This window comes from Tamandua tetradactyla, chromosome 18 (genome assembly GCF_023851605.1).
Source record: "Tamandua tetradactyla isolate mTamTet1 chromosome 18, mTamTet1.pri, whole genome shotgun sequence".
NCBI lineage: Eukaryota > Metazoa > Chordata > Mammalia > Pilosa > Myrmecophagidae > Tamandua > Tamandua tetradactyla.
In genome coordinates, this window is record NC_135344.1 from 68,275,963 (window position 1) to 68,298,205 (window position 22,243).

Below are 22,243 nucleotides of genomic sequence, written 5' to 3' on the forward strand. Positions count from 1 at the left end.
GGGTCTCTGAAGAATTATTAGTCCATTGTTTTTTGGAGGATGTATGGGTTCACTTCATTCTTGTGCACACAGATAACCCGTTTTCCCAGCAACATTTATTGCAAAATCTATTCTTTCCCAGTTAAATAGATTTAGCACCCTTGTCAAAAATCTTTTGGTCAAAGATGTAAGCATTTAGTTCTGTACTCTCAATTCTATACTATTATTCTACAGAAATCAAAACCATGCTGTCTCAATTACTATATTTTTATAATGTTTTAAAGTTGGGAAATATGAGTCTGTTCCAATTTACAAGGGACAAATCAAGACAATTACAAGGGCCAAAGAAAGGCACTATATATACTGACAAGGGTGTCAATTCAAAAAGAAGACAAAACAATTATGAATATCAATTTATATTTAGGGATCTAACAATAGAGGCCTAAAACATATGAAGCTAATATTAACATATTCAAAGGAAGAAATAGATGATTTTACATTAATAGTAAGAGACTTCAACACTTCCTTTTCAAGAATGGACAGAACATCTAGACAGAAGATCAATAGGATAAAGAATATTTTAATGATATTATAAACCAACTATATCTAACAGGTATATACCCAAAGACAGCAGAATGCACATTCTTCTCTAGTGCACACGGGTCATTTTCACAGAAAGACCATAGGCTAGGTCACCAAATAAGTCTCAATAAATTTAAAAATATTGAAATCATGCAATGAATCTCTCTTACCACACTGGCATGAAGCAAAAAAAAAAAAAAAAAACTAACAGAGAGAGAATTGGAAAATTCACAAATATGTGGAAATGAAACAGCACACTCTTAAATAACCAATGGGTCAAAGAAGAAATCACAAGGGAAATTAGAAACTATCTTGAGGTGCATAAAAATGAAAATACAACATATCTAAACTTACAGGATGCAGCAAGAGCAGTGTTGCAGAGCAATTTATAGTCCTAAATGGTCACATTAAAAAAGAGGGGATGCGGGGGTGGGGTGGGGCGGGCCATGGTGGCTCAGCAGGGAGAGTTCTCGCCTGCCATGCTGGAGACCCGGGTTCGATTCCCGGTGCCTGCCCATGCAAAAAAAAAAAAAAAAAAAAAAATGAGGGGGGTAATGTCGTCAACATGGCAACATAAACAGCTACTGAAAATCTATAGTGAGAGATTCAGTGAAGGAAAAAAAAAAGATAATTCAGAACTCTTGAGGAAGATATAGAACAGTGAAGGACCCTACAAATGCTGAACTGAAGAAAGAGAAAAATAGCAGGTAGGAAAATTCCATCCCAAACCAGCTGGTTTGCTCCTCTCCCCTTCCCTGGGTCTCAGCAAAGGAAGAGCACAGAAACAGCAGCCAGGATTCCTCTCCTGTTCCATGGGGACACAGACTATAAAATCTCTCACAGCAGTGAGAGAAATCCCCACTGTTTGGAGACCCAGGGGACAAGTGAGGACATTTTATGTTCCTGGTCAGGAAGGAGCAAACAGTCTGAGAAAATGTGGACAGAGACTGAATTTCATCCCTGGGTCTGAAATTCCTTTCCCCACCCATGAGGGAAACAGCTTTGGGTGGGCTGGTATTTGCCTAGGAAATGGCTGAAAACTAGGACAGCTGGGGGGAGTCCTCTGCCACAAATAAAGTGGGGGACACAGCCCCATGCTGAGCTACATTTTGGCTGGCAAAGTGAGGGCACAGGGACCCCGCATTCAGCCCTGCTAGATCACATGCAGCCTGGGCACAAGGAAGGAAACACCATCTGAGGATGATTAAGTTACCAAAAAGTGCCACCAGCTGGGCAGACTGGAAAGTGAAAGGGCACTGACGGGTTTTTCAGAGACGATGGAAGCTTTCCCAGGACCACAGGAGCTGGTCTGCACACCCTGCATGGGAAGCTACCCTTATTTTGGCTGATGAATATGGAGGACCAACTGTTAAGGCAGTGCTCTAAAACAAAACCAAGTCTTGCAGCAGGTGGGGGAAAAAAAGCATCACCAAGAGCCAGCAGACTTGTTGCACCCATAGAGAGAGACCTTGCTGTGTTGCCCAGTACTTGAGGCAGGCTGCTGTGGTTGCCTGAATTTTGGAGGCAAATGGGAAGTAGAGCCAATCTGACAAGTGGCTGGCAAGAGAGACGACCAAATTGACAACAAAGACAACCAACAAGAAACTAGGCAAAAGAGAGAAAACCTCCAGAATAAAGTATGCAAGAAAATCAGATGCCTAGACAATAGCAAAAATCATGAATCATACCAGGAAGAATGAAGATATGGCCCAAACAAGAGGAACAAACTAACATCTCAATTGAGATACAGGAGTTGAAACTAATTAAAGATTTTCCAAGAAATCTTCTAAATCATGTCAATGAGGTGAAGGAAAATGTGGCAAAAGAGATGAATGATATATATAAGACACGGGGTATCCATACAGAAGAACTTGAAAGCTTAAAAAACAAATGGCAGATCTTATGAGGATTAAATGAAGAACACAATGGAGACATATAACAGCAGATTTTGTGGGTTCTGCAGAGGCAGACGAAAGGATTAGACAACTAGAAAACAAGACAAGTGAAATCCTACACAGAAAAGAAAAGATACGGAAAATGGGCAATTTTGATCAGGGTCTTAGGAAACTGACAACATGAAATACATGAATATACCTGTTATGGGTACCCCAGAAAGAGATGAGAAGGGAAAAGGGGCAGGAAGAATAATGAAGGAAATAATGACTGAAAAAATTCCCACTGTTATGAAAGATATAAAATTTCAGATCCAAAAAGCACAGCATACGCCAAACAGAATAGAACAATATAGACCTACTCTAAAACACTTACTAATCAAATTGTCAAATGTCAAAGATAAAGAGAGAATTCTGAAAGCAGCAAGAGAAAAGTGATCCATCACATACAAGGAACACTTGATTAAGACTGGATGCAGATCTCTCAGCAGAAACTATGGAGGCTAGAAAGCAGTGGTATGATATATTTAAGATTCCATAAGAGAAAAATTACCAACGAAGAATTCTGTATCTGGCAAAACTGTCCTTCAAAAATGAGGGAGCATTAAAATATTTACAGGTAAACAGACACTGAGAGACTCCATGAATAAAAGACCCACTTTACAAGAAACAGTAAGATGGAGCACTACAGGCAGAAAGGAAAAGACAGGAGTGAAAGGTTTGAAGAAGAGTGTAGAAATGAAGATTAGCAGGAAGGGTAACTAATAGGGTATAAAAGAAAAAAGATAGGAAATAGCATATAAAATCCAAAAGAGAAAAATCATTGAAGAAAGTACTGCCTTTTCAATAATAACATCAAATGCTAATTGATTAAACTCCTCAGTCTAAAGACACAGAATGGCAGAATGGATAAAAAAAAAAAAAAAACAGGATCCATCTATATGCTGGAAAAAGAAGTTTCATGAAAACAACAACCATAAAAGAGTGGAAGCAGCTATACTAATATCAGACAAATTAAGCTTCAAATGTAAAACAATTAAGAGACAAAAAGGGATACTATGTATTAATAAAAAGGACAATTCATCTAGAAGACATGACAATCAATAATTTCTAGGGCCACGGTGGCTCAGCAGGCAGGAATGCTTGCCTGTGATGCCAGAGGACCCAGGTTTGATTCCCAGTGCCTGCCCATGTAAAAAATAATAATAATAATAATTTCTATACATTGAGCCAGAATGCCCCAAAATGCATAAGGCAGAACACTGACATCACTGAAGGAAGAGATAGACACTTCTATAAAAAATATTTGGAGATGTCAACACCATTGTCATCAATGGATAAAACAGACAATCAAAAAGGAAACAGAGATTATGCATAATATGATAAATAAACTAGACTTAATGGATATTTACAGAACATCGCACCCAATAACAGCAGGATATATAGTTTTCTCAGTTGCTCATGGATCATTCTCCAAGATAGACCACATGTTGGGTCACAAAGCAAGTCTCAATAAATTTTAAAAGAACATTATATAAAGCACTTTTTTGAATCATAATGGAATGAAGTTGGAAATCAATAACAGGTGGAAGACTGAAAAAATTCATGACTATATGGAGGCTAAACAACACACTCAAACAACCAGTGGGTCATGGAAGAAATTACAAGAGAAATCAGTAAATATCTCAAGACAAATAAAAATGAGAACACAACATACAAAAACTAATGGAATGTAGCAAAGGCAGTGCTCAAGGGAAATTTTTTGCTCTAAAGAAACTTACTAACAAAGAAAAAAGTACAAAAATCAAGCAAATAACTGCTCACCTGGAGGAACTACAGAAAACTATCCCCACAGAAAACAGAAGAAGAGAATAACAGTGATTAGAGCAGAAATAAATGAAATTGAGAACATGAAATAAACAGAGAGAAACAATAAAACCAGAAGTTGGTTCTTTGAGAAAAATCAATAAAATGGACCCTTAGTTAGGCTGACAATAAAAAAGAGAAAAGATGCAAATAAATAAAATCAGGAATGGGAGGGGGACATAAAGCCTGACCCCACAGAAATAAAGGAGATAACGAGAGGATACTATGAACTATATGCTAACAAACTAGATAACTTAGACAAAATGGACAACTTCATAAATAAACAAGAACTACCAACATTGGATAGAGAAGAAATAGAAGACCTTACCAAACCAATCACAAGTAAAGAGATTGAATCAATGATCAAAAGAAAAGCCCAGGACCAGATGGTTTCACATGTGAATCCTACCAAGTATTCAAGAAAGAATTAGTACCAGTTCTGCTCAAACTCTTCTAAAAATGGAAGAGGAGTGGAGGCTACCTAACTCATTCTATGAAGCCCACATCACCCTAATGCCAAAGCCAGGCAAGATACTACAAGAAAAGAAAATTATAGACCAATTTCTTTGATGTATATAGATGCAAAAATCCTCAACAAAATAATTGCAAATAGAATCCAGCAGCATATTAACAGAATTATACACCATGATCAAGTGGGTTTTATTCCAGGTATGCAAGGGTGGTTCAATACAAGAAAATCAATTAATGTAATGCAGCACAACAATAAATTGAAGAAGAAAAACCACGTGATCATCTCAATTGACGCAGAAAACACATTTGACAAATTCAGCATCCTTTCTTGAAGAAAACACTTCAAATGATGGGAATCGACATGATAAAGTGAATATATGAAAAACCCACAACTATCATCATACTCAATTAGGAAGGGCTGAATGCTTTCCCGCTAAAGTCAGGAGCAAGACCAGGGTGCCCACTGTCACCACTGATATTCAACATGTTGCTGGAATTTCTAGCTAGAGCAATTAGGCAAGAAAAAAATAATAATAAAAGGCATCTAAATTGGAAAGAAACACATAAAACTTTCACTATTTGTAGATGACATGATACTATATGTAGAAAATCCTGAAATATCTACAGTAAAGCTACTAGAATAAACAAATATACCAAAGTGGTAGAATATAAGATCCACATGCAAAAATCAGGAGTATTTCTGTATACTAGCAATGAGCAATCTGAGGAGGAAATCAAGAAACAATTCCATTTTCAATAGCTACCCAAAGAATCAAATATCTAGGAATAAATTTTAACAAGGACATACAAAATCTATACAAGGGTGGTACAATGGTGGCTTAGTGGCAGAATTCTCGCCTGCCATGCCAGAGACCTGGGTTTGACTTCCAGTGCCTACCCATGCAAAAAATAAATAAATAAAAAATAAAAAGACCTATATACAGAAAACAAGAAATTTCTAAAAGAAATCAAGGAAGACCTAAATAAATGGAAGGACATATTATATTAATGGGTTGGAAGACTAAATATAGTTAAGATGTCAGTTCTACCAAAATTGATATATAGATTCAATGCAATGCCAATTAAAATCCCAACAACTTACTTTGCAGAAATAGAGAAACCAATAATCAAATTTATTTGGAGGGGCAGCATGCCCCAAATAGCTAAAAATATCTTGAGAAAGAAAACCGAAGTGGGAGGTCTCACACTACTTGACTTTAAAGCATATTACAAAGCTATAGTGGTCAAAACAGCATGGTACTGGCATAAAGATAGATATACTGGCCAGTGGACTGTAATTGAGTGTTTACAGATGGACCCTCTCATATACAGCCAATTGATCTTTGATAAGGTGGTCAAGTCTAATCAACTGGGACTGAGCAGCCTTTTCAACAAATGGTGTTTGGAGAACTGGATATCCATCTCCAAAAGAATGAAAAGGGATCCTATCTCACACCTTATACAGAAACAAACTCAAATTGAATCAAAGAACTAAACATTCAAGCTAAGACCATAAAATGGTTAGAAGAAAACATAGGGGAAATCTCAAGTCTTGTAGGAGGTGTTTTCCTAGCCCTTACAACCAAAGCTCGAGCAATGAAAGAAGAAACTGATAAATGGGATCTCCTCAACATAGAATACTTTTCTTCATCAACGGACTTTGTCAGGAACTAAACATTCAAGCTAAGACCATAAAATGGTTAGAAGAAAACATAGGGGAAATCTCAAAAGTCTTGTAGGAGGTATTTTCCTAGCCCTTACAACCAAAGCTCAAGAAATGAAAGAAGAAACTGATAAATGGGATCTCCTCAACATAGAATACTTTTCTTCATCAACGGACTTTGTCAGGAAAGTAAAAAGGCAGCCAATGCAATGGGAGACAATATTTGGAAACCACATATCAGATAGGGGTTTAATATCCAGAATATATAAAAAAAAATACTACAACTCAAGAACAAAAAGACAAAGAACCAATTAAAAATGGGCAAAAAACATGGATAAATAGTTTTTCAAAGAAAAGGTGCTCAACTTCACTGACCATTAGGGATGTCCAAGTCAAAACCACAATGAGATATCATCTCACACGTACTAGAATGGCCATTATAAAAAAAAAACAAAAAAAAAAACAGAAACCTACAAGTGCTGAAGAGGATGTGGAGAAACAGGTACACTCATTCACTGTTGGTAGGATTATAGGATGGTGCAACCACTCAGGAAAAGAGTTTGACTATTCCTCAGGACGCTAAATATGGAGTTACCATATGACCTGACTAACCTATTACTAGGTAAATACTCAGAGGAACTGAAAGCTGGGACATGCACAAACATTTTCACACCAGTGTTTATAGCAGGATTGTTCATGATTGCCAAGAGGTGGAAATAGCTCAAATGTCCACCAACAGTCGAATGGATAAACAAACTGTGGTATGTACATACAATGGAATATTACACAGCTGTACACATCCACATTGAAACAATGTGGATGAACCTAGCAAAATAAGCCAGAAACAAAAGGGCAAATATTGTATGGTCTCACTAATATGAATTAACCATCATGAGCAAACTCTGAGAGTTAAAGTTAAGGACAGTTTATCAGGAGCTAGAAAGAGTATAGAATTTGGACACTTGATGCTGAGGGAGTACAGAATGTTCAACAGGATAGATTGAAAAGGTCTAGAAATGGATTGCACAATGCTATGCGATGGCTGTACAATATTGTAAGTATAATGAACAAAGCTGAATTGAGTATTTTTGAAAGAGGAAAGTTAAAGGCATGCATGAGACCAGGAGAAAAGATAGAGGATAAAAACCAGGACTGTATATCATAGTGAAACATTGTCTAGAGTAGACAATGACAGTGATTAAACGAACAAATATAAGAAAGTTTTTATTTGAGAACAAATGAAGGTCACCATGGCAACATATTAAAAATGAGATGGTATATGGAAAATATAAGATTAATGCAAACTAGGGTATATGTTTAACATTGTAGTGTTCTTTCATTAATTGTAACAAAGACAGTATACCAAAGCTAAATGTCAATGAGAGAAGGATAAAGGTATGGGGTATGAGATTCTTATTGTTTCTCTTTTCTTTCTTCCTTTTTTTTTTCCTTCTCTTTTTTCCTCTGCTTTCTTTCTGGAAGAAATGCAAATGTACTCATTTAGATTGTAGTGGTGAATGCATGACTATGACATTATACCAGGAACCACTAATTGTAACTGTACAATGGATTGTAAGATATGTGAATAAAACTGTTTGGAAGAAGAGCAAAAGGACATAGTGCTGGAAAAGATCGTAGAGGAAGATATATCATTCACTGCTGGTAGGAAGTAGAATGGTGCAGCCCCTCTGGAGGGCAGTGTAGTGGTTTCACAGGAAGCTAAGTATACTGTTGTCGCATGATCCTGCAACCCTGTTATTAGACAAAGACTTGGAAGAACTGAAAATAGGGACATGAATAGGTACTGTATACTGGTGTTTGTGGTAGCATTGTTCATGATTTGCAGTGATGGAAGTGGCCTGAGGGTACAAAGACTGATGAATGGAGGGGTGAACCATGGATATATATGACAGCATATTAAGTAACTGCAGGAAGGAGTAGAGTTGTGTGGTATGCAACTGGGTGAATGAATCTTGAGGATACTGTGTTGAGTAAATTAAGCCAGAAACAAAAGGACAAATAATGTATGGCATCACTAATATAAACTAACTATAATGAGCAAACTCTGAGAACTGAATTTGAGTGCATAGGTTATCAGGTGATACAAAGTAGGCAGAGACTGGGCAATTGATGGTTAAGGAGTACAAAATGTTCAAATAAGTCTCATTGTAAAGATTCCTAGATCATATGCTCTTACAGCAGTTTCATCTACTCCTGAGTTCTAACTGCTATTTCTAAATTCTTATAAGCTGTGCTCTTTGTGTATAACCTAGTAGTTCCCTGGAAGTTTGAGTATCTTTGTGACCCCTGAGACTCAGACTTAGAATTCTGAAGCTCTTTTAAAGTCAGCATTACTTCATACAACAGCTGTTAAAGAAGCTGAATTAAAGATCAGGCTCCAAATAGAGATAGGAGTGAACTGAAATTGGTGAGGACTAAGACCCAGGAGCTCAACAAGAAGACCCAATGTGGGAAAATGACACTCAGCTCAAGAGGCCAGGTCAAGAGACAAGACACTTAAGGCTATCCTCACAGCTGACAACAGCTGAGAACATCCCTGAGATAGCTAGCAAAGGAGACTGGAATGCTCTTTCCCAGAGTGAACCACACTCAGCTCTATCCCAGGCCTTCCAAGGAACAAGTAGTCCTCAAGTGCTGAATGAATCCTTAGGATCATCACTCACATTCACCTCCAATGGAAGGCCAAAAAGGGCACCACTTTTGTTCAGAGATAAAGATTTTTATTCCATTGCAGAGTATTTATTCCATTTTATTCCAAGTTCTTACTTGAGGGAGAACAATTAAATACTGGAGAAAAATGATGACACTGAAGAGAAACTTACTTAGAGGAAGAACTTCTATTGGTTGGTGTGTACCCACCATGTCTTCCTTCCAATTGCATCAGAAGTAGTTTTCTTAGGATAAAACCACTCAGACAAAATATAAAAATTTTGAAGATCATGAAAATTGCAGAGCTAATTCCTCAAGAAGATGTGAACTTAGTCTTTGCTTATTAAAAATAAGCAACGCCATGAGGTCAGTGAAAGATCAGCCCTCTCTCAAGCAAAAGATGTTCTAAGACTTTGAGCTGAGTGATGGAAGTCTGCCTAAAGGGAATGACAGTGGTGATAATGAAAATAAGAAAAAGGTCTTTCATTCATGAGATACCAAATCTGAACCCAGACAAAAGAATGGTCTCAATGCTGCAAGTGTATCTATTGATTGTACTTCCATGGCAAATAGGTCTGGCACCCATGATTATGAAAAAGATTGGCAAACCTATTTAAACAGTTCTAGAAATTCTCTACTTTACTTCACTAGATCAATACTTCCAAGATCATCAATGAATTCCTCTTATGCTCCTGGGTTATAGTTGTCTTCTTCTCTGAAAGAGATATTCCAGTAGACTCGTCAGTGTCATCTAATTTAATTCACAGTTCAGACTCAGAGGAAAACTCAAGGTTAAGTGTTCGTCAGCTACTGTCCTGCATCAGAAATAGGAATTCATTTACCAGTGCTGAAAACCACAGTTATTTTCCAGGAAACTACACATGAATTTGATGTCATGGGAGCAGAAGATATTACCTTCACAAGCTAGCCTCAAGGGGCTTCATTATATCCAGAAATCTCTTACTAAGTCCTCCAGGTGATTTATCTTCTATGAATTCTTCCAGCTCCTCTCCAACAAGAATGAACTTCCATATCTCTAATTGAAGTCTTATCTGGTTAGGAGTAAGGTAAATCAGAATACAGGGCAAAAGATGATAATGTCTGTATTTTATAACTTCATCTTCTGTGAAACACCAAAGGAAGGCATGTCTATTTTGGTCCAAAATTGAAATTTCTTATAGCATACTATCTAATTTACTCTGTCTAGTCTATTTATTTAAACATAATTACATGGAACTTAGAATAGGGAATGATATCTGCAGGTTAATATAATACTCTAATACATTCCAGAGTATTTTGAGCAGAAAATAAAAAAAAGTATTTGCAAAGTCCCCTTGAGGGACTTGGAAAAAATGTGGAATTATTAAATTTCCACATGAGATGATTATGTGGAATCATAATATTCCACATATTCCTGGTATTCTGTCAAGCATCAGAGATTCCAAATTTAATAAGCCAAGTCCTCTATTTTGAGCTTGATTTTATGAAACTTATTTCCGAAATAGTGAAGCTAAGACTGCTTATAATTATGCCTAAGAGTCACACCCAGTGACCCTCTTTTGTTGCTCATGATGTGGCCTCTCTTTCTAAGCCAATTCTGCAAACAAACTCACTATCCTCCCCACTATATGGGACACGACTCCCAGGGATGAGCCTGGCACTAGCATTGTGGGATTGACAATGCCTTCTTGACCACAAGAGGGAAAAAAATGAAACAAATCAAAGTTTCAATGGCTAAGAGATTTCAAATAGAGTAGAGAGGTCATTCTGGAGTTTACTTTTATGCAAGTTTCAGCCAGATATCGCAAATTGCCACAGAATAGCCAAGCCCCTGCAAACAGTATTCCTGAAAACCCTAGAGAATACCCTGGGCTCTATCTAAGACTCTAAAAAAGTTTTACTATTAAGTTTATTTTATCAGAAACTTAAAGCCTCCAGATTTTTCCTATAAGCCTTGAGACTGAGGGGTACCAATCTCCTCAAGAACATCAACCAGTGTCATTCCTCTACCCCATAAGGTAGAGCATGAAGAAGTTAAAATGGTCAGTGCCCAGATATACCTGAAGATCCAGTAGCTCAACAAGAAGGCCCAATGTGGGAAAGTAACACTAAGCTCAAGAGACCAGGTCAAGTGAGAAGAAATTTAGTGCCATCCTCACAGCTGAAGGGAAGGTATAACTGAGAACTTAGGTTCTCATAAATGATTATGACTACTGACTCAACATAAATATTTCCTTTTAGTTTCTAGTGGATTCAAACAGCTAGAAGGAAATACCTAAAAACTGTTGAACTGTAATCCAGTAGCCTTGATCTTTGATAAGATTGTTTAGCTATATAGCATTTACTGTGTGATCAAGGGATTGTAAAAACCTTGTGACTAACACTCCCCTTATCCAGGTATGGGCAAATGAGTAATAAAATAAAGACACAAAAAATAATAGCGTGGCATAAGAGTTATGGAATGTTTTAGATGTTCTTTTTTATTTTTACTTTTGGAGTAATAAAAATGTTCTAAAATTTATTGTGCTGATGAATGCCCAACTATATGATGATACTGTGAGCCACTGATTGTATGCTTTGGATGGATTTTATGGAGAGTGAATATATCTCAGTAAAATTGAATTAAAAAAAGAAGAAATATATCTAATCAAAGAACGAACCTCACAACTGGAGAAATGAGGAAAAAAGAGGAGCAAACCAAACAAAGCAGGTAGAAGGAAGAAAATAGGAAATATTAGAGCAAAGACAAATGAGACAGAGAATAAAAACAATAGAGAGAATCAACAAAACTTACAGTTGGTTCTTTGGAAAGGTCAATAAAAATGACATTTCTTTAGCTAGACTGACAAAGAACAAAAGAGAGAAGATACAAGTAACTAAAATCAGAAATGAAAGGGGTGACATTACTACCAACCCCACAGAAATAAAAAGGATTATAAGAGGATACTATGAACAATTGTATAACAAATTAAATTTGCTGTACTTTGCCATTACAACAACCTAGAGGTTTTGTTTATTAAACAATCTAGATGAAATGGACAAATTCCTAGAAATACACCAACTATTTATACTGACTCAAGAAAAAAGTAGATCTCAACAGATTAGCAATAAGTAAGAAAAGCCCAGTCTCTGAAGATTTCATTTGTGAATTTTGTCAAATATTCCAAGAAGAATTAACAGAAATTCTGTTCAAACTCTTCCAAAAAATTAAAGAATAACTCATTCTATGAAACCAGCATCACCCTAACACCAAAATCAGATAAAGAGACCACAAGAAAAGAAAGTTGCAGACCAACATCCATTATGGATATATATGTAAAATTCTCAACAAATTACTAGCAAATGGAATCTGACAGCACATTAAAAGAATTAAACATCATGACCAAGTGGGGTTTATTTCAGGTATGTAAGGGCGGTTGAACATAAGAAAATCAGTTAATGTAATTCATAGCATTAACAAAACTAAAAGTAAAAACATGATAATCTCAACTGATGCAGGAAAGGCATTTGATGAACTCCAGCACACTGTCTTGATAAAAATACTCAGAAAACCAGACATAGAAGGAAATTTCCTCAACATGATAAAGGGCATATATGAAAACCCCATAGCTAATATCATATGCGATTGTGAAAGATTAAAAGCTTTGCCTCTAATATCCTCAAATAGGCAAAGATACATATTGTCATCACTGCTCTTCAACACTTACTGGAACTTCTAGCCAGAGAGATTAGAAAAGAGAAGCATCCAGAATGCCTTGCAGAGCATTCTATCTAAAACAGAGGAGTTTTTACACACCAGTGGACATTCTCTATGAGTTGAAGGTTGTCCCAGCTGCTCCACAACATAGAATAAACATTGGAAAAGGAACTGGCACAAGTAAGACAGACATAGTACCAGTTTGAGATGGGACACTGTCAAAGCAAAGTGACTTTGAGCTCACACAAAATCATCAACCACAGGTGAAGCTGAAATTAAAAGTGGGCAGAGGGCATTTGATGCAAGCACCAGAGCCCTCTGCTACATAAGGAAGAGAAGAAGTTTGCTTATGGACACAATATTGAGATTTGACATCGAAGTTGTGGAAGTCAAGTAAAGAGTGGATATTAAGTCTGGAGTTCAAGAGAGCAATCTGGAATAGAGATGTAAATTTAGGAATTGTCATCATATAGATGAATTTAACGTCTTTGGTGAATGAGCTCAATTACAAGTGAATGATTAGAGAAAGAAACAGAGAGAGAGAAAGGAAAGAGACAGTAATGATTGAGCTTTGGGACAGTCCAAAATTAAGGCAGTGGGGAGAAGAAAAGTAGGAAAGGAATTTCTGTAGTGACCACTGAAAATCAAACAAACAAACAAACCTAGGGAATGTGTGAGTGTGGGTTCTTGGAAGCAAGTGAAGAAACTACCAAGAAGGAAGGTGAGATCAACTGTGTCTGAGGGTGATTTTAGGCTAAGGATGATGAAACTGAAAACTGTCACTGGAGGGTCACTGATGAACACAATGACAGTACAGAAGACTCCCAATTTTAGTTGATGTTCCTTTACAGTAATTCAAATATAATTGAATAGGCATTAGCCTCTATTCTTCAGTGTTTCTCAAACACTGCTTTGTCAATTGATGCACCTCTAAAATGAAATTACCAACAAGCAATGACCATTGCAGGAAAAAGACAGGGCAGTATAATGCTGATAACTTTTTCTTTCTCCATTTTTTTAAATTAAGATTTTGATTTTAAAATCAAATGATGAGGTCGGTGCGATGATGGCTCAGTGGCAGAATTCTTGCCTGCCATGCCAGAGACCCAAGTTTGAGTCCTGGTGCCTGCCCATGCAAAAAAAAAAAAAGAAAAAGAAGAAGAAATTAAATGATGATATTCTTTCCTAGCAAAAAACATATGTGCATACTTAATTTAATATTCAATTAAAGATGTATATTTTGCTATGAAATTCAAAACTCTGTAAATGATCACTTTAGTCTACAAAATCCCAGCATCAGAAAAAAAAAAGCAGCTTTACATAGATCAGAAGATAAATGTAACAGCCGAGGGTAGGGAAAAGAAAATAGTATCTGTACTGGTAAGGAGAATGTATTAGGAGAGAAGTAAGTAGTCTTTTATTACTGTTCCTTAACACTTTTAGCCAATTTATAGTTCAACGAAACAAAAAATTATTTTTCTGAAATACTCAGCTTTTTGAAGGGTATACTGTTAACAAAGAGTACTATGAGGGCTCTGCTACCTGTCGATATTTTAATTGCTGAAGGATCTTTATTATTTCTTATTACAAAACTGCTTGTTAAGATTCTGTGTACATTTTTCTGAATAGATGCAAATGTTCCAAGAAATGATGATGATAGTGAATATGCGACTATGTGATATTGTGAATTACTGATTATATATATAGAATGGAATGATCAAAAGTTATGAATGTTTGCATTTGTTTGGTGTTTTCTTTTAATATTTTTTTTAAAAATTAAAAATTATTTTTTAAAAAAGGTTCTGTGTACATCATTCTATTTGTTCTTTTTTTCTCAATTATCCTAAAAACTCAATGATTTATGAAACGTAATAAGAAATCCTATAACAATAAGTGATTTCCTATTCCCTTAGGTTTATGTTGCTGTCCTTTTTCTAACTGCTTAAGACAGATGCTTTACTCAGCCCTTCTTCTTTACAGATACAAGATTTTAGGCTTTCTATTTTTTTTATTAATTCCATATTTCATAATTCATGATGTGTATTATATACTTATCATTCAATTATTAACATTTTCCTAACATTTATTATTTCTTTGACATAAGTTTTAAATGTTTTTATAAGCATTATCTTTATCACTTTTAGTTATCAACTTTTAATTTGATAGCATAGTAGTAATACTTTGAGATGCATTTAGGCTTGCTTTATTATCTAAAATATGATCAGTTTTTTATGTTCTTATTAAAACTATATACTCTGCAGCTGTTGAATATGGTATTACACATAAATCTATCACATTGAATTTATCTGTTTTTATTAAATCTTTATCATTATTGTTTTGGGGGTCTGCTTTTTCTAACAGTAGAATACTCACCTTCATGGAGGGTTCGTTTATTTTCCCATATAATTCTGTTAATTTTTACTTTATGTAGTTTGAATTTTTGTTACTAGATGCAAAGGATCATTTTATTTTTATGATGTGACATTGTTTAATTCTTGTAGTATTTCTTCCTCATAAGTCTATTTTCCATACTATAAAATGTCTTCATTCCATTTCCTTTTATTACTACTGGCATGGGTTATTTTTCTTTACTTTAAAAATTTATACTTTGTTTTATTTTAGAAGAGTTTCTTATAGACAGCAACAGGTTGGATTTTAGTTTTTTAATTCATTCTTAAAATTTTTCTAAACTGAAACATTTCATTATTTTCTATTTATTCCAATTTATAGATAATTTTGGACTTACCCTGCCAAATTAATTCGTGCTTAAATTTGTCCTGCCAGTTCTCTGCATATTTCCTCTTCTTTATAGCCTTGTTTATACAGATGAGCTATTTTTTCTTATTCAATTTATTTTCTCTACTAGTCTATAATTTTTATACTCTTTTTCAATATAATTATTTACTCTTTGCTATTCTACCATACAGGTATTAACAGTATAAAGGGTAAGACTAGTCTGCTGAGATATGTACATAAGTGACTTAGAGGCTGCTAGAAATAAACTCATCCTAAGGGAAAGAACACTGGGTTCACAGGAAAAAGAAGAGCCTTATATTAATTTGTTAGAAAATGAATGAAAGACTGAGGAATAAATATTGTCTTGGTATTCAAGAAGAATCCATTCAGAAAACTTTGTGAATATCCAAATCCACAAATAATTTTAGAGCACATAACTTACCTTCATAAAATGGCATTACTTATAACTCCCACTAGACTGTAAGTGCCATAAAACCGGATTTTTTGTCTCTTGTTCACTGCTGTATTCCTGGTTACTAGAATAATACTCAGCATACAATATGTGAATATTTGTTGACTGGACTGAGTAAATGAGTCAAATGTTTAAGAAACCTTCAAACCTTTAACCTTTAATGATTTGATATATGCAGGATTGTGCTGAATGTTTTCCATTAGCTCTTCCAACCTCCCTCCTACTTTGTGCCTCAGGCCATGGACCTTTGTTGTATCCATCAAGAGATCTCCTTACTCTTTGACTTTAGTCAAGATTCAGCCAATGGGAGGCACCAGCAGAAGATCAGATGATGAAAGGAATATAAGGGCGGTCAAGTTGCCATGGGATGGGTGCCGTGGGAAGGCTGGCACCCTGTAGAATAGGCAATACCCTCTCCTGGCTCAGGCAACCACCTCCACCCCTTGCCATCGTAGGCCTACAATACAGCTTCCCACTTTTGCTTCTGTTGGAGCAATGAACCATTGCTTGCTTATTTCCCATACCCTCCCACTTGCAAATCCTTTATTTACTTCCCTCAATAACTTGCAGCATGCTTCTTCTTACCTGCTTGGACCCTGACTTTTACAAAAGTGAAATTCAATTACGATGTAATTAAAACAAATATGGTTTGATCATCCACTGAAACAGTTTCATGAGTTTCCAGGTCTTAATTGTCTAAGGATAGCATGTTAGACACATTCAGAAAATAAAGCAGCTGAAACTGAATGTAATATGCCACTATCTCATTTACCCGAAGCTTGCATTTTCTAACTAAGCCCCATTCTGTTCTTAGACTTCAGCACATTCTTCTTTTCCATCACCGACACGTCGTTTAAAGCACATGCAAGAAAATGTGTTCTTGTTTTACCATTTTGCAAGAACTACTGCCAGCAGTTTGATCAGAAGGAACAATCAAGCTGAGTTAAGAGGTGGGTAGCTAAGTTCTCCTCCCACACACAAGCATTTTTGTATCTATGATTAAGATCTCAGCAATGTTACACATTACATGCCATTGACCTTCAGCGTTACTCACAAACTGGTTAAACCACAACTATAATGTTATTAAATGCAGAAGACCTCATCTGCTACTTTGTGGATCTAGTTTTAATCTCCAGGTTGGTGTGACCTATAAAATAAAATCACAGGATGAATTAGTTAAATACTATATCCCCTAATAGTAACAATGAATGTTTGTAATTTTTACAACACCATCATGAGGCAAGTACTCTTTTCAATTCCCGTTTTCAGATGAGGAAACAGAGAAACTTACAAGGTCAGTGACTTACCCAAGTTTAAAGATTTAATAAGCGGGAGAGCTAAGATTCAACTGAAGAGGCAGGGGGCCTCAGAATTCACACTCCCCACCCCAAACCCTCATGTATTTAAATGGTAGTACACAACAATGTTTATTAGTTGTAAGGCAATAGAAAGGTATCAATTATTAAATGGCTAATCTTCAGATTCCATTTTCACATTCGTAAAATGCCAACTCAAGCGGTTGTTGTAACAAATTAAAATGTAAAAAAACAATTCATGAAAAGTATTTGGCTCAATCAATTTTAAGCGATAATTTTAAGTTTCTGGAAAGAGCTGCCAAATGCAATTGTTTTACTTAGAGAATTCACATTAATTACTGTTTCAAAAACAGCAACCCCAAAAACAGTATCTGTCACTATTAGGCTGTAGTAATAAATCATATGAGCCACATACTAGAGACTATTTTTATTTCTCTTTAATTTTTATAGTTGAGATGATGTACATCCAAATCAGTTTCGAGTAGGGTTAGAAGGAAAAACATCTTTCCCAGACTCCAAAGTATTGGAAAAGGGAAGTTTTCTTCAGACTTGCTTGATGAAAATTCCTTTCTGAAGAATTCCAGTATTTCAGGGGGTGTTGTCATGGTAACTCTCCCAAGGTCATACTCTTCTCAGAGGATCAGTACTAGAGCAGTCTGTGGTTTTATAAGAAATCCACTGCAACATATTCTCGTTTCCTTTCCAGTATACCTTTCCAGTGCACCTGAAAGGTAAGACTTGGGTGGAGTCCATGACCTTGTTTAAAAGAAGTGATAGGAGATAAAATGAATTCACCTGGATAAACGAAGAGGGACTCACAGAGCCAGAGTTAATAATGCCCTCATTTACCTCCAAGGTACAACCACAGATGCTGCTGTCCATCTGCAAGTGGAGAAACTTATCTAGAGGAGAAATTTGCCTAGGGGAGAAATGAGAGCATCCTATACAGATGGCTTCCTCTGGGGCCCAGGGCTGATGGAACCATCTCCTGTACTGGTCCTTACCCGGCGAGGGGTCTGCCAATCACACAGCTATGTATGAATTAATACCTACTCAAAGAAAATTAAAGATACAAAAGAAAACCTTAGTATTAAGACACAATCAAAAAATGCAATGGAATGTGATTTGGAAGCCCATCAATTTTTAAGATGAAATACAAGATTTTAAAGAAATTTCACTTTTGGTTCAGGCTGTTTTAAGACAAGTCCCATATCCCCAATAACCTCATTTCTCTCTTCCAATTTAAAAGGACTGTTAGATAGAATAAATATATTCTACCTTTAGCATATCCTAAATATAATTCCATGAGGCTAGAATAAAGATATTCTAGCTTTAGAATATCCTAAAGATATTCTGTGAGGAAGTTAGCAGTGTTTTGGTTACTTATGGAAAGTTAGAAGGCTTTGTCACGGTAGGCTTTCTCTAATACTGCCTAGTAATATATTAAACCTCTTATATGCCACACTACCTTATATATAAAAGAGTCCTCTATAATTATGGCAGTTTTTAATCCAATGAGCATGTAGTTCAGAAGGGAGATGCTCAAGGTAGGGAACTGGTTCAGACATCTTGGGCATTAATTTCACAAGAGTGATAAAGTGAATTACTATATGGTACACAGTAATAAATAAATGAGGGCTATAGTTTAACTTACATATTTTAGCTCAAACTAGTTCTCTTCCACATGCAGGAAAAAAAAAAGGAAGAACTTGTCATTAATATTATCAAACAAAGAAATTAAAACTAAAAACTGAAACTAAAATACTCAGGTTTTTTGACACTAAATGATGAATAGTGACTGTAGCAGTCTAAGCAGAATAACTCATCTATAGGCTGTTTATCTTAGTGTCAAATATTGGCCTAAAAAGCGAGGCATCAAAGGGTTGAGAAAACTGGCATAGTATGGGGCAACGATTCAGCCAATTAATAGTTTTATAGTCTCAAAATTTTAAAATTTATCCAACGATATAATCTAATATTTGGTTAAGTTTCTACAAACTATTATCTAGTACGTGCTACCTCATGGTAGGATGTTAAATAGTTGACATTTTATTTTTAAAAAATTATTAGAGAAATTGTGGGTTTACTGAACAATTATGCATAAAATACAGGAGTCCCAGACACCACCCCACCAACAGCACTGTTGTGGAATCTTTGCATTCATATAGAAAATTTGTTACAATTGATGATAGCATGTTTTTGTAATTCTATTATTTTTTACACTAGTTAAATTTGTTAAAATTGATGAAAAATTATTAAAGTAATAATAATTTTTTATTTTAATGGACTATTAACTATTGTCCATAGTTTGGGTAGGGGTATTTCCCCATATTCCCAATTTATTATTATTGTTATTTTTTCATGCATGTCTTTTTTTAATTATTCATCCATCCATACACTGGATAGGGGGGTATCAGTCATAAGGTTTTTATAATCACATGGTCACAACATAAAAGCTATATAGTTATACAATTATTATCAAGGATCAAGGCTACTGGATTACAGTTCAACAATTGCAGATATTTCCTTTTGGCTATTCTATACGCTAGAAACTAAAAAGAAATATCTATATAATGAGTCAGTAGTCACAATCATTTGTAAATCCTAATTTCTCAGTCACACATCCTCCTTATTTGATCCTTCTCCCGCTCTTTGGGGATATCTGGGCAATGGCCACTCTAAGTTCTTTGTGCTGAAAAAGGGTGTCAACATTATGGAGTAAAGGAATGAAACTTGATATTCTTGGGGAGACCAGTACCTCTACATTTCAGGGCCTATATGGCATAGGAGCAATCTGGAAGTTTTACATTTCTGAAAAAATAAACTTAAATAAAAGTTTTCATAGAGTCTTAGATAGAGCCCAGGGTATACTTTAGGGTTTTCAGGAATACTGTTGGTTGAAGCTTGGCATACTATGACAGTTTGTGATATCTGACTGAATATTGCATTAGAGTTACCTCCAGAATGACCTCTCAACTCTATTTGAAATCTCTTAGCCACTGAAACTTTATTTTGTTTCATTTCTTTTCCCGCTTTGGTTCAAGAAGGCATTCTTAATACCACGATGCCAGAGCCAGGCTTATCCCTGACAGTCATGCCCCACATTGCCAGAGAGACTTATATACCTGGGAATCATATCCCATGTAGGTGGGAGGGTAGTGAGTTTATTTGCAGAATTTGGCTTAGAGTGAGAGGCAACATGTGAGCAACAGAAAAGGTTCTCTAGGGGTAACTCTTAGGCATAATTATAAGTAGGCTTAGCTTTGCCATTACAGAAGTTTTGCCATTGCAAGATTGAGGGCTTGGCCTAATAAACTAGGAGTCCCTAATACTTGAGAGAATATCGGGAATTTCCCAGCTGGGGAAATTTAATAGTTCCACATTTTGTTCTCCAGAACCTCAAGGAACTCTGCAAATACTTTCTTATTTTCTGCCGCAAATACTCTAGGATGTATCTGGGTATCACATGAACCTGTACAGAATAACAAGGTCTCATTTCTTATTTTAGGTTCTATGTAATTATGTTGTTTAAATAAACTGACCAGACAGGTTAAATTAGGTAATGGGCTACAGTAAATTTAAATTTGGGGCCAGATAAATATTTTTTTCCTTTGGTCTCACATAGAAGCTGAAGTTTAAAAATACATATAATATCATCCTTTACCCTATATTTTGATTTACCTTAGTCCTAACCAGATAAGCTTTATTCATATCTCTAATTGAGGTCTGATCTCTTTTTCAACTTCTTTAACAGTGGCTGTATGAAATAATGCAGAATAATAGAGCTGCAGAATTCTAACTCTGAGTCTGAGGTATCTCACAGACATCAAAGGTTCCAGGGAATGATCAGGTTATACACAAAAATCTCAGCATCTCAGAATTTAGAAATAACAGTTAAAACTCAGGAATAAGTGTAACTGCTATAAGAGCTTAAAATGTAGACACTAATTTCACACACTATTGTGCTATTTGTTTCTGAACCTTTACAATGAGCCTTATTGAATATTATGTACTCCTTAATTATCGATTGCCCAATCTCTGCCCACTTTTTATCTCCAGATATTCTATGTTCTTGAATTTAATTTTCAGAGTTTGCTCATTATAGTTAGCTCATATCAGTGAGACAGTACAAATATTTGTTCTTTTGTTTCTGGTTCATATCGTTCAACATAATATCCTCAAAGTTCATTCACCTCCTCGCATGCCTCATGACTTCATTCCTTTCTGCAACTGCACAATATTCCATATTGTGGCAGACCTTCCATTGTGGTATACACCACAATTTGCCCTTCTGCTCATTAGTAGAAGGACCCCTGAGTCACCAGGAGGTTAAAGGTTTGACTTTAATGTCACTATCATTAGTTTGGAGAGCTCTGTTGTCTTGTATCGTTGTAACTGAGGTTGAACCTGCCTAATTTTCCTTGAGGAAAAATTCTTATATCTTATTTTCCTGTGTACTAAAAAGCTACTACCCTGAAGAAGTTTGTGTAACCTTCTGAAACTTGAAAAGTGACATACCTTTATTATCACTGATTATTCCCATTCATAACATTGTAATTTCTACATAAAGGGTTTTCAGAGTACTTGTAGCACTGGTAAACGAGACTGGCCATGGGTTTATTCTACTTCCGTCACATTACACTTGTAGCTCAGAATCTGTGACCAAGCAATTGCAGATACTTGAAAGTCTCCTGTTTACTTTTTCTTTTTGTTTCATTGTTTTCTTTTACACACACACACACACACACACACACACACGCAAGATTGCCCCCTATTATCAAACTCTTTTTGTTCTATTCTGCTCATAATGGAATTCATATTGCATTCAAGTTTTCACTCTTCAGTATGAGAACTTTGAAGAGGAAACTATCCTTCAAATCTTAGCTCTGCTTTTAATCC

At 35.7% G+C, this 22,243-nt stretch overlaps 1 pseudogene; it reads left to right on the forward strand.

Moving 5' to 3' along the window:
* Positions 1 to 7,491: 7,491 nt before the first annotated feature.
* Positions 7,492 to 10,167, forward strand: LOC143662444 (putative E3 ubiquitin-protein ligase MARCHF10 pseudogene; annotated as a pseudogene).
* The last annotated feature ends 12,076 nt before the right edge of the window (positions 10,168 to 22,243 follow it).